The sequence below is a fragment of the Cyanistes caeruleus genome, chromosome 7 (genome assembly GCF_971803275.1).
Source record: "Cyanistes caeruleus chromosome 7, bCyaCae1.hap1.1, whole genome shotgun sequence".
Lineage (NCBI taxonomy): Eukaryota > Metazoa > Chordata > Aves > Passeriformes > Paridae > Cyanistes > Cyanistes caeruleus.
The window spans coordinates 37,912,568-37,924,130 of NC_141707.1; the positions used below are offsets into that span (position 1 = coordinate 37,912,568).

Sequence of the window (11,563 nt, forward strand, 5' to 3'; positions counted from 1 at the left end):
AAATGAAGGAAAGGGCAGGGCTTCCTTCATAACCCAGAGAGGAATATGCACAATTTAATGCCACCCAGAAACCAACACAGTTGGCACACTGAAAACAAACCAAGTGCAAAGAACCATCTTCCAAGAACACAGTTGGCAAAGGGGATAGTCATTAAAGAAAATGAATTTTCATTTGTCTGATGCCAAGGCTTTGGGGTTTTTCTTCCTACTTACTAGATTGTGTTCTAATGGAGATTTCAAGTTAGAAGTCCCAAATTTTAGCCCTACAGAGTCCAATTTAAGAAAAAAGGTGGAAAACCCTCTATAAACTGTTCTTTGGATCGCATCACAGCTTCCAAGTCAGAAATTACCACACACAGCTACGTGCCAGTAATATACTCAGCTAGTCAATACACAGAGGCAGCCACAGAGGCTCTTCATCCCAAATAACCCCACCACGGAGCAGAGTTACCACTGGAGAGCCCAAGGAGAAGTATTTAACAATGATACCAATTTGGCTGTGCTAGAAGAGATGTGTTTCCTGTGGGCCTAATAAGGAAGAGCTTTACAATCTGAGCAGAAGCCTTTCAAAACCTCAGAGGACATGTCTTATCTGCACCACTTCTGCTTCTGGAATCCCAGAAATCCTGAAGACAGAAGGCAGATCAGACTACAGCTTTCCTAGGCACAGATGTTGCAATCACATCTGCCTTAACTGTAAGCCAGAGTCTTTGTGTCTTCCCAACTCTGTCAGCATCTCTTAGTTGCTTTAGTTTTGGAAATGCCAGGGCAGAGGATAAAAGTGTTTCTGATCACATCAGGTGTAGTAAAACACCAGCATAAAGACATCTGCAGATTATATTCCAAGCAAGTAGCAAGAAAGAAAAGGCTTTGAAGCAGAGAGCATTTCTTCCCCTTCTCCCTTGTCTATGTGTTTCGTAAAATAACACTTCAAATCTTGAGATCTGATTTATCAAAGTTGTTTTGGTTTTTTTAAAGTGTTGATCTAGCAGCCATGAAGAATGACCATTTGTGGGTCAGAAATAGAAGCATAATTAAAGATGATTTTTACACAACATTCAGAGAAATTGAGGTACCCATGGACGCAGATCCATGCAAAAATTCTCCAAGCTTTTTTCAACTCATTAAAAATCCCCTCCCTAAACACCTATAGCTACAAGGTGTCAGATTTTATTTATCCCATTTCAGACTTCTCAATGCAAAACAGACACAGACAGAAAGAACCAAGACCGGCAATGTCTTGACCAAAGACAATGAGGGAATGAGAGCACAACCCAGCTCTGCTATGACTCCAGCTCCCAAGGTTGGGTCTGAAACCAGGTACAGGTTGCAGGACTCTCAATATAATAGGCTTCCTCTTGGCATTTCCAATTCAGGATTATTTAATATTTTAAACACCTGGATGATGACTAATATAATTGCAAAATTTGGTAGTTATCTCAGAAATGCTGCAAGCATTCTGGGAAACAGAGTCAGAATTGAGAAAAGTAGGTCTAAGGAATAAACAGCAAAACTGAAATTGGGGTTTTAATACTGAATTGACTGCCAAAATTGATAAATAATTCAAATTTATAATAATAATGATAGGAGCATAATATGAAAAAGATGGTGAGATTTACTCTGTTCATCACAGATCCTAAGGCTGTACATTACACTCTGTTTCAATACAGGCGTAGGAAACAAGCTCAAAAGAAAACCTAAGCAATCTGGAGGAGTTAAACAAGGAGTACAAAAAAAAAAGGTAAAGATGAGACAAGCTTCAAAATAGGTTAACAGCAGTTACAAGAATCATGCCTCACTACTGCAATATCCACTGCACAAAAAAAAAAAACAAAACATGAAAAAACAAAACAAGAAGTTTAACAGGTTAGGAAAAAAAATCAGATTAGTATTAGAGGAAACATGCTACCTCTAGGAATAGTTAAACAAGGGATTAGGTTATGGAGGGGTTACACAAATCTCCACTGATTGTTTTTAAGACCTGGTAAGAAGAACGTGTCAGGAATGGCCCGTACATCTCTCTCTGGCTTGACACTGAACTACACGCTCACACATCCAGTACAGGGTCTCAGCACAGAGCAATGACCTCCCAAGATTCCCGTTTTCTTTCCTAAACTTAAAGGCTGCACAAGTTTAGGCTCCTGCCAGGCAACTCAGCAGGTGACCTGACTGCTCCTTAGAGCTCCAAGCAGGCTTTTGATATCTCTCTTTTCTAAATAGCCCAGGCAGGCTGTGATTGACAATTTTCTCTCACATGAAGCATGCTACCTTAAATGTGGAGTACTCAGAATGATCCGCCAGGGAAATAAAGTCAAAGTACAGAGAAGGCAACGTCAACCGGTCCCAGGAATCCAGTGCTGGGAAGAAAATCACAACTCCCAAACTGGGCAAGGATGCACATCCCATTAGTACCCAGAAATACAGATAGTTTTCTTTTCTAGCACCTCCAATAAATAAGCCTTAATAAAAAGAAGTATTTAACAAAGTACTTAGAGAAATAAGGAGGGAAGGTTTGACGTTCCTAAGCTTATTTTCACAGCGGTATGAAAGGAAATGAGGTAGAGTCAGAGCTAATTCTCCTTATATAATTTCACATGGAATGATTAGTTCTGCCCCAACAGTAACAGCTTTCCAGAGGGTCCTACTTGTCGCCAAGATTGCATACAGATGCTCTAAGTGTAGCTTCCCCTATTCTCTACTGACAACCAACCTAAAAGGCCAATATAATATTCATTTTGCTATAGAATGAAATTCACAGCATGAATAGTAAAATAATGTCAGAGCTACCATGAAACTGCAGTTGCGTGTTGGGGGCTGTGACTTTTAAAAGTTTAATCACAAAATGGATTCATGGAGAGAAGCGTGCAGAGCAGCTTTGTGCTTCAGCAACGTCCCATGGCCACTAAGGATATCCAAGAGCTGTGACTGGACAAGGAGAGGGCAAAGGCACAGAGGAGCATTCAAGTCACATGCCCTGCTGAATATTTTCCTTTAGAAGGCAGGTTTCAATCATTACTGGGTTAATGCCCCCCTCTCTTAAGCCTGATTAGGACAGACATTCCACATGCTGAAGGTGCTGGAATTCCTAAGTCACCTGGGTCGCTTCTGGGTGAAATACCAATTACTGGGAATTCATCTCAACAAGGCTCATAAAAAAAAAGCCTTTAAAGACACCCCTCAGCCCAATGGTGAACATATAACATGGATAATCCTAAAACTCTTTGCAAAAAAAAACTTGTAATAGGTATTAGTGCTCTTATAAAGCACCACAGCACTTTGTGTTTAATCCTTAAACAGACACTGGTAGAAAAGCCATACTCAGCTCCAAAATTTGTACTGCAAATTTCAGTTCATCTACTATTATTCCTGGTTTTTAATAGATTTATCCATTTCAAATATACAGAATAGTAAATTTAACTATCAATGAAAAATTTAAATCACATGCCAAAACAGCATGCAAAATAATAGTGTACAAACTTTAAATGTGTGTACTTTGCAGTTTTTAGCACAACCATTTGTTTTACAAAAGACCTACAGATTAAATACAAAATACACTATTAGTTTTAGGCACAAGAACAACCAATTTTTTATGCCTTGCCAGAAATAATGACTAATTAGGGCAGCACCACCCTGCAGTCATTTCCATAAATCTTGCTTTTACATTTAAATCACAACAAGAAGAAAACTGACTTAACAACAACAAGAGCATATTTCTCATTAAAGTTTTCTTAAAGCAAGATCAGGACAAGAAATTATTCTGTAAAGACAACAAGCTGATCTTACTGTTTATTTGGAGAACTTTAACTCAGACCAAACACAAAAGCATACTCAGAAATTTGCTGTATTAAAATGCAATCAGCCAGGCAAAACTTTCAACTGGGAAATCATAAAACACAGAATTTCACAGGATCTTGATGGACTACTTATTTAGCAAAGTCATCTCACAGCATATTCCTTGTGTAAGCCTTGAAAAGAACCGGAATATAAAAGATGTAATATGTTCAACTACTTGTTCAATTTTTGGTTTTGGGCACATTTGTACGTAAAGTAAATATTAAAGCAGAAAGATACATAGGAAATACAATTCAGATGAAATGAGAAGCTGTACTTCAATTAAGATTTTTGTTTTAAAATTATGGGAATTATGGTGCTTCTGAGAAACCACTTCCTTAATTATATATACTAGGCAAGATACTTAAAACATTTTATTTTCATAATGCGACAGGGACTTTGTTTCTCTTTTATTTACAAAGGTGTCACCTGGTAAATAAACACCAATAAAACAGAATCAGGATTTATAGAATCACAGACTCTACAATAAGATTATTAACACACAACTCTGAGGTTAGCTTTTTTCCCCCCCCAAAACTGATTGGAAAGAACAGGATAAAGTGGAAACAGGAAAATTTTCTAAGAGGTGGTCTAGAAATGGAGCTAAGCCACACCACCACTGCTCTGGCTAATTACCCATTTTAAAGCGTTTTAAGCATTCCCAACTATTTCCTTTTGCATGTACACACAAAGGTTTGTGATATTCTGGAAGTTCTTCCATGCAATGGCTCTACAACAGGTCTGTTTCTAATATGTGTATTTCATTAAGCTTTAGGGGGATTAACCAAGATTCTCAGATCTTGAGGAAAATAAGGCATGGCAACAGTGAGGTCTTCAGCCTTCGTTCCAACACGCTTGACCGCTGAATCTTGCCAGGGTGAGTCATGCCCAACATGGGACACGGATTCCATCCCAAGAAGAAATAAAACACTGCATCATATTCAATCTGCATCCAATTACTTAGGCGTGAACTCAAAGGGTGTGTTTTTATCTCAATGACAGCTTCTAAAAATGACAGTGAAAGAAATCTTACACTCTGGATGGTGTTTTATCCATCAAGACCATGACCACCACACATTTTCTGTTGCCAGAGGCATGGCCAAAGCGACCTTCTTAAGAACCACTGTTACACCTCCAAGAAGAAAACATTCCCATGGTATTCAGGGCAATTTCATACTTGTACCATTGAGCATCAGTAACACAGACAACCTGCTGCACAAACAGGCACTGGCTGCCCAAAAATAACCTTGGAACAAAACTGGAAAATAGTATGTGAAGCCACACTGGTCACACTGGTGTAGAGCCACAATACATACAGATGTTTTCAGATGCAAAACTAATTAAATTCCCCTTTTTTGGGTCACCATAACATTTTTTTCACAACAATTCAGCAAATGACATATGTAATAAATTTTGCATGTTTGATTATATGCAAGGCTATACACACAAATATTTAAATCAAAGTTGCTTATCCAAGATCTACTTACTTCAGGATTTATGTATCACAACTGTTTGTGTTCTTTGTTTTGACCCTAAAAAAAATAATTATTCACGGGAAAAAATACAAACCACCCTTAGTGCCTGGCCTTGCCTGTTTTCCTCCAACTTCTGCATTTCATCATTAGTGTTACATACTTCACTGTTAATTTTAGACATTCCTCCAGCTCTCATTTGGACATCAAAGAGCTACTCATACCCAAAATACCAGCAATCTGAAATACTGGCTTCCCTACTTATTGTCATTTATAACTTGAAAAGATCTTTGATTTCTTGCCTACAGGAAATACTGCCGATCAAAAATAAAACATATATATGCTCCCATGAATTCCTATAGACGGGGTCTGGGATTTAGGATAATAGACTGGAGACATGGTTTTCAGATTTACATTTCCTACTCTGCCTGGTGCTTCACACGTTTATTTTTACTTTCACATCTGACATGCAGCAATATGGCCAGCTAAGGTGTACGTTTAAGACATCCTTTGATATAAATCCACAGAGATGGGAAATTCACACCGGGTTCTGTGTCCTTGCAGCACTCAGGCCCCACTTCCCCACCGATAACTGCTCTGCTTACAGATGGCTGGGGGCAGCCCAAGGCTGGCTCTCCACAGCCCCTTGTTAACAATTCTGCCATCAAAGATTAAGGTGGCTTTCCTGCTTTAAAAACTTGGTAGAGAACATTTCTCACATACAAATGACAAAAAAAAAAAAAAAAAAAATAAAACATGGTGGCCAGTTTTTTTTTCTTTTTCTGAAATGCCTGCTGCATGAGTTCCTAACAGCCTTGAGTTTGTATTTACAGTTTGCTCTTCATTTCTTTTTAATTATAAATAATATTACGTTACACAACTAATTCCAAACAACGAGAGACTCACTCTGTTCAAGTCAACAAAACATTTGCTTTGGTTTTGTTACTACTCCCACTACACAGCAGCTCATGTCTCAAGCAGTGGAACAGTCAACATTTTAAGATGCTGTTCTTTATACCGGTATCAAAAAATAGAATCATTAAACAGTTCAGGTTGGAAGAAAACTTAAAGATCATTTTATTCCAATTTCAATTTATTCCTGCCATGGGCAGGGATATCTTCTGCTAGACCAGGTTGCTCCAAGCCCTATCCAGCTTAGCCTTGAACACCTACCACTACTAACATAGAAAGAATACCACTACTAACATAACAAAGAATAACTCTCACACCACTAAAAGTTTTCAGTGTATCTCCCTACAACAGAGCACACTTCAGTTCACACCAGATTGCATATGTTACATTTGTGAACCCAATTTTTATAGAAACAGCAGTTACCACTTTTATTTAACCAGGTAACATCTCAAGTCTAAGGACAAGACTTCCTCACTGCAATTGGAACAGCTAATCCAAGACAGTTTTCCACACTAAATATTTGCTCAAAAGCTGCAGGATAAATGCCTTACCCCCATGGCTCTCCCAAGCTCGACTATATGGGATTGTTTCGGATAAACATATTCTGATTTTGTGAAGCCAAACAACAAGATGTATAGTTATTTCATTTCCTTTCTGTAATTAATATTCCAGCTTACAAACAGTAAGGAATTTAAATACAGCAAATGGTGCCAGAACTACTGGCCTTCTCTATGTCAGGAAGTGCTTGGTGTTATCACAGCTTCAAACAGTCATTCAGGTTTTTCACAAGGAGCTGATTCTAGGAGCCCTGAGTGAAGAAAAGAACACAAAAAATGTGCTGGTTTGATGATAAAATCATCTATTTAGACACTTTCACCAGTGCAGGACATTGATCAGAGACCACAAAACTTCACTGCTCTGATCAAAATAGAAAGTTACAAGCTCAATGCCGTAAACTGGGACAGAACCCTAAAATGCTCAAGGCATGTGGCTCTGAGCTATGGGCTCAAAGCACTTTGCAGTCACAGGGTGTAGAAAACATTTATAAAAAGCGAAACCAGGAACTTTTTGTTTTCATATTCTCAAATTTTATTGAGCAGAAATGTTTGAGGATAGTTTATTGCTTTTACCGGCCACTCTAAAACGGGCCTCCAGCCAGCTAGGTCTTTAAAATATGTCTATATCTCTGGTTTTAAAACAACATTAAGGAAGTTGTATAATTTTAACACTGGAGTCTGAGCGACTTAGCAGCAAAAGCGACAGGTTTCAGCTGTAACACAGGCACTTTGCAAGTTACGGGCACCACTTTGCAACAGCACCTGTTGCACTTGGTATTGATCCTAATGCAGGCAAGAGATCCACAAGGGTTAATTAACAGGTGTTTAACTCATGGCACATCCCAGGAGACTCAAATTCAGGTGTACCAGACATCAAACTGTGCATTTTATCAGCTGAGGGACGAATTTGGTGCCCCATTTGTGAAGTAGGGACACTCTGAGCTGAGCAGAGTTTTTCAGCTAGGTTCCATTGGCACTGTCATTCATAAAGGGGAATACTGACCAGAAAGCTTGTAAACAAGTCAATTACAAAACATACTTGCATATTGCTACAGTTGTAAACAGCAAGGTGCTTACACTGTATTGAGAATACCCTTCATTTTTTTACCCTTTCAATTTCACACAAACTCAAAAAAACCGGACTAGTTTAAAATCCTATCTCCCCTTAACTGATTTGAGCAACCTGGACTCACAGTATTTGAATTGGCATTAGTACACCTGGACTTTCAAGAAAGGGGAAAAAAGATGAGGGAAGATTCTACATGAGGCCTTGAAAGCCTCAATTAAACTTCAATATTGTACTTTGTATAGAGGCTCTTTACATAAAAACCCTGTCATGGTTAAGATTTAAGGTTAACCAGGTTAATAGAGTCCAATAAAATAGCTCTACTGAATTATGCCAAGCCATTGTTATAACCCACACTAAAATCTGCTATTTGACTTTACCTGACTATTTGGCTCAACTCTGAACCATAAATTAAGCTTCAAACTCTTTCCTACACTTCTTAAAAAAAACAAAGTGCATGCTTTTGCACCTTAATAGGTTTCTCTCCTCTAGTCTACTACTCCAGTCAATGCAGTCATGTGTTAAAAGATTTGTGCAGACCTGCCAAGTCCCATTCATCCCAGACACACTTCCCTAAAGTTGGGATGTGTTTACAAAGTATATTTAAGCAGCTCCTCTGCTGCAAAGTGTTCTATTCCAGGGTATACTTAGCTTGTAATAATAAAACCTATTTCCTAAAATCCACACATTTTGTATAAGTAGCACTTTTAATGTTTTTGTTTTTCGTCTATAAAACTTGATGGAATGCCAAAGCTAAGGGTGCAATTTTTCCAGACAGCTTCACCAGCAGAAATGTTCATACGAATAAACGTTTTAATTTCGATACTTGGAATCAAACTGGGTTGAGATTTTGCCCCTCCCTTTAACTGCTCAGAAAAAGCAGCCCCTGCCCTGCACACCTTGCATGTCAAAACAAAAGGGCAAAAGAAGAGTGTCCGTAGGGAACAGCCTCCCCGCGGGCACTCGGACCGGCGGCGGCTGCGGCGCGGGGCCCAGGCCCGGCCAGGCCGCGCTGCCCGCCCGCCGCAGGGCCCGCACGGCCCCGGGAAGGGGCCGGGGCAGCCGCAGCCGCTGCCCGCGCTCCAGCCCCGCCGGCAGCCATGTTAGAGCGGCGGGAGGCGGCCCCGCGGCTCCCCGGGAGCGGCCCCTGCCCGCCCGCGGCGCTCCGGGGCACGGCGGGGCCGAGCTCCCCGCCCAGCCGCGGGCCCGTGTTCAGCGCGGCCGCAGGTGCCGGGAGCCGCGGCGGGCGGAGCCGGCTCCTCCGCTGCCCTCGGTTCCTCTCGGCTCCCCCCGCCCAGCGCAGCGGAGCTCGCCCGGAGCCCTCTCCGCCGCCCGTCCTGCAGCCGAGCGCCCGCCCCGCTGACCCCTTCCCTCCCTCCCGGCTGGCGCGGGCGGCCCCGCTCTCACCCCACCCCGAGGGCGCTCACCTCTTCCTCCTCCTCTTCCTCCTCCTCCTCACTCCCTCCTGGAGACCGTCGGCAGCGACGCGCCGGCGTCCCGGCCCCTCCCTCAGCTCAGCGCCGGCCCCCCCTTCCGCCCCGCCGCCCGGGGACCCTCCCTGCCCGCGGGCACTGCGGGACGGGCCCGGGGGCTCCGCCGCCGACAGCCCGGCTGTGGAGCGGGGCACGGGGAGAAGGAACCCTGAGAGAAACCATGGAACGGGAAACGAGCCGTGCGAGGAAAGCGACGAGCGTCTTTGCAAGAGTTTTGGGAGCGGGGAGGGGTGGGAGGAATAAATCGCAAGGAGTTACGCGCCAGGTGGGCTAAATAAAATAAATATATAAAATGAAAAAATAAAAATAAAATAAATAAAGAATACGGTTTTCTGGGAGAAGCAGCTGAAAAGAGTGACAATCAGGGCTGTTGCCAGTTAGATATGAGTAGGAGGTGTGTGTTCTTTCCGTAACTCAAGCCTTTTCAGGTGGTGCAGCTCCTGGGAGAGACTGAGCAGGTGTTACCATAGAATCATCATAGCTTTGTAAAATGGTTTGGCTTGAAAAGGACCTTAAAGACTTATTTGTTCCAATCTCCTGCCATGGCCAGGAACACCTTCTACTAGACCAGGTTGCTCCAAGCGCCATCCAGCCGGACCTTGAACACTTCTAGGGATGGGGCAGACACAACTTCCCTGGGCAGCTTGTTCCGGTGCCTCACCATCTTCCCAGTAAAGACTTTTTTCCTAATATCTAATCTAAATCAGTTTTCTTTGAGTTTGAACCCATTCCCCCTTATCCTGTCACAACATGGGCTTGTAAGTTGTCTCGTCCTATTTTTCCTGTAAATTGCCTTCAGACGCTGGAAGGTCACAACAAAACAACCCCAAAGTCTTCTCTTTCCAGGCTGCACAATCCCAGTTCCCTCAGCCATATCTCACTGGAGAGGTTCTCCATCTCCCTGATCAACCTGGTGGCCTCTTCGCAGGTGTAATTGTTACAGGCAGGTGTACTCTTCTTTCCCACAGTGAGTAACAATCCTTCCCAGCAAAACTATTTTAGAGGAGAAATGTTTTGTCACACTGACTCACTTTAGTGTGGTGTTATCTCTGGTATGTAGACAGAAACTTTTCTTTTTTTTTTTTTATAGGAAGTCAAATGAATAGCACCTAATAGAGTAACAAAACAGAATTTCCAAAGAGTTCTGCTGTGAGAAGCATCAACACCAGTAACTTGAGGAATTATGTATTATTTTTTTTCCTACTTTGGCTAGTCAGTGATTATGAAAGAGCGACAAGAAGGTTGATTTGCATGAGAAATACCCTTAGTATAAGGCAGCCTTTTGTTTCACAAGTTTTAGGTTCAAAAATCCTGGTAAAGTTGTTTTACAGTAGCTTTCCACTGTCCTGCACCTCTGAATTCCTCACACTGCAAAGCTGTGGAAATATGAAAACATCATGAAGGAGACAGTTCTTCATGGGTTTTACCTAGGCAGAAGTGGTAAGACCTGAAAAGCTTTTAATATTTATCATGTGCATTATAAATAATTTTATAAGGTTGTGTCTCTCAGACAGAGTGACAGATGAAGAGGCCTCCAGTCCAGCTGAATAATTTGCCCCTGGCATGTGCTGGAATGCAAACAGGATGTTTTATCCCCAATTTATGGATAGAAAAATTGAGGCAAGGAAGTGAAGGCATTTATTTTCCAAGTGTAGAAGTGCTCATTTGTAAGCAGGCAATTTAGTCTTGAACTTTTTTCTCCTTTTTTTTTGAGGAAAAGGACCGTGTATATACAGTTCCCATTGAAACTACACTTGAGGCACCCAAGCAGAAAGACTTTGGCCATACTCTTTTGGGGTCCCACAGCCCTAATCCCATGTTCTAATTGGCCAGTAATCTGTGGACAGATATTGTAACAGTTCCTTTAGAATATTTTTCTACTTCTCACTCATTTGCATACTAATGGCATAAAAATAGGCACTTCCTGCCAGTAATTAGTTGGAGCCCAGAATTTAAAGAAAGAAAAACACCACAGCATTATGGTAGATGGATGGTACTGAGGAAGCTGCAAAAAAGAGTCACTTCTCTGGTGCTCAGAAAGTGCCTTTAATTTAGAGTTCAAGGCTGGCAACTCTGTTACCTCTGTGTGACAGGGATTAACTGTTTGGTTGGCCTAATAACTTTGCCTCTAATGAGCCCCTCTAATTTTTTTCATGGCAAATCACTTGATCTGTCCTGCACCCATTTACACCCTGCTGTAAAATGTTTCTTCCTTTTTTTGCCTTTTTCCCA

The 11,563-nt window shown here is 41.6% G+C and overlaps 1 protein-coding gene across 46 annotated transcripts in view; it reads right to left on the reverse strand.

Moving 5' to 3' along the window:
• The window catches only part of QTMAN (queuosine-tRNA mannosyltransferase), a 294,131-nt gene extending 284,729 nt beyond the window's left edge, over window positions 1–9,402 (reverse strand). For 19 of the 46 annotated variants that reach the window (XR_015289417.1, XR_015289416.1, XR_015289414.1 and 16 more), the window contains exon 1: window positions 9,266–9,357. The gene's annotated coding sequence lies outside the window, so the exon portion shown is untranslated. Of the gene's footprint in view, window positions 1–9,245 lie in introns of all 46 variants that reach the window. The other 27 variants (XR_015289421.1, XR_015289415.1, XR_015289423.1 and 24 more) reach the window with 5 other exon arrangements.
• Between the last annotated feature and the right edge of the window lie 2,161 nt (window positions 9,403–11,563).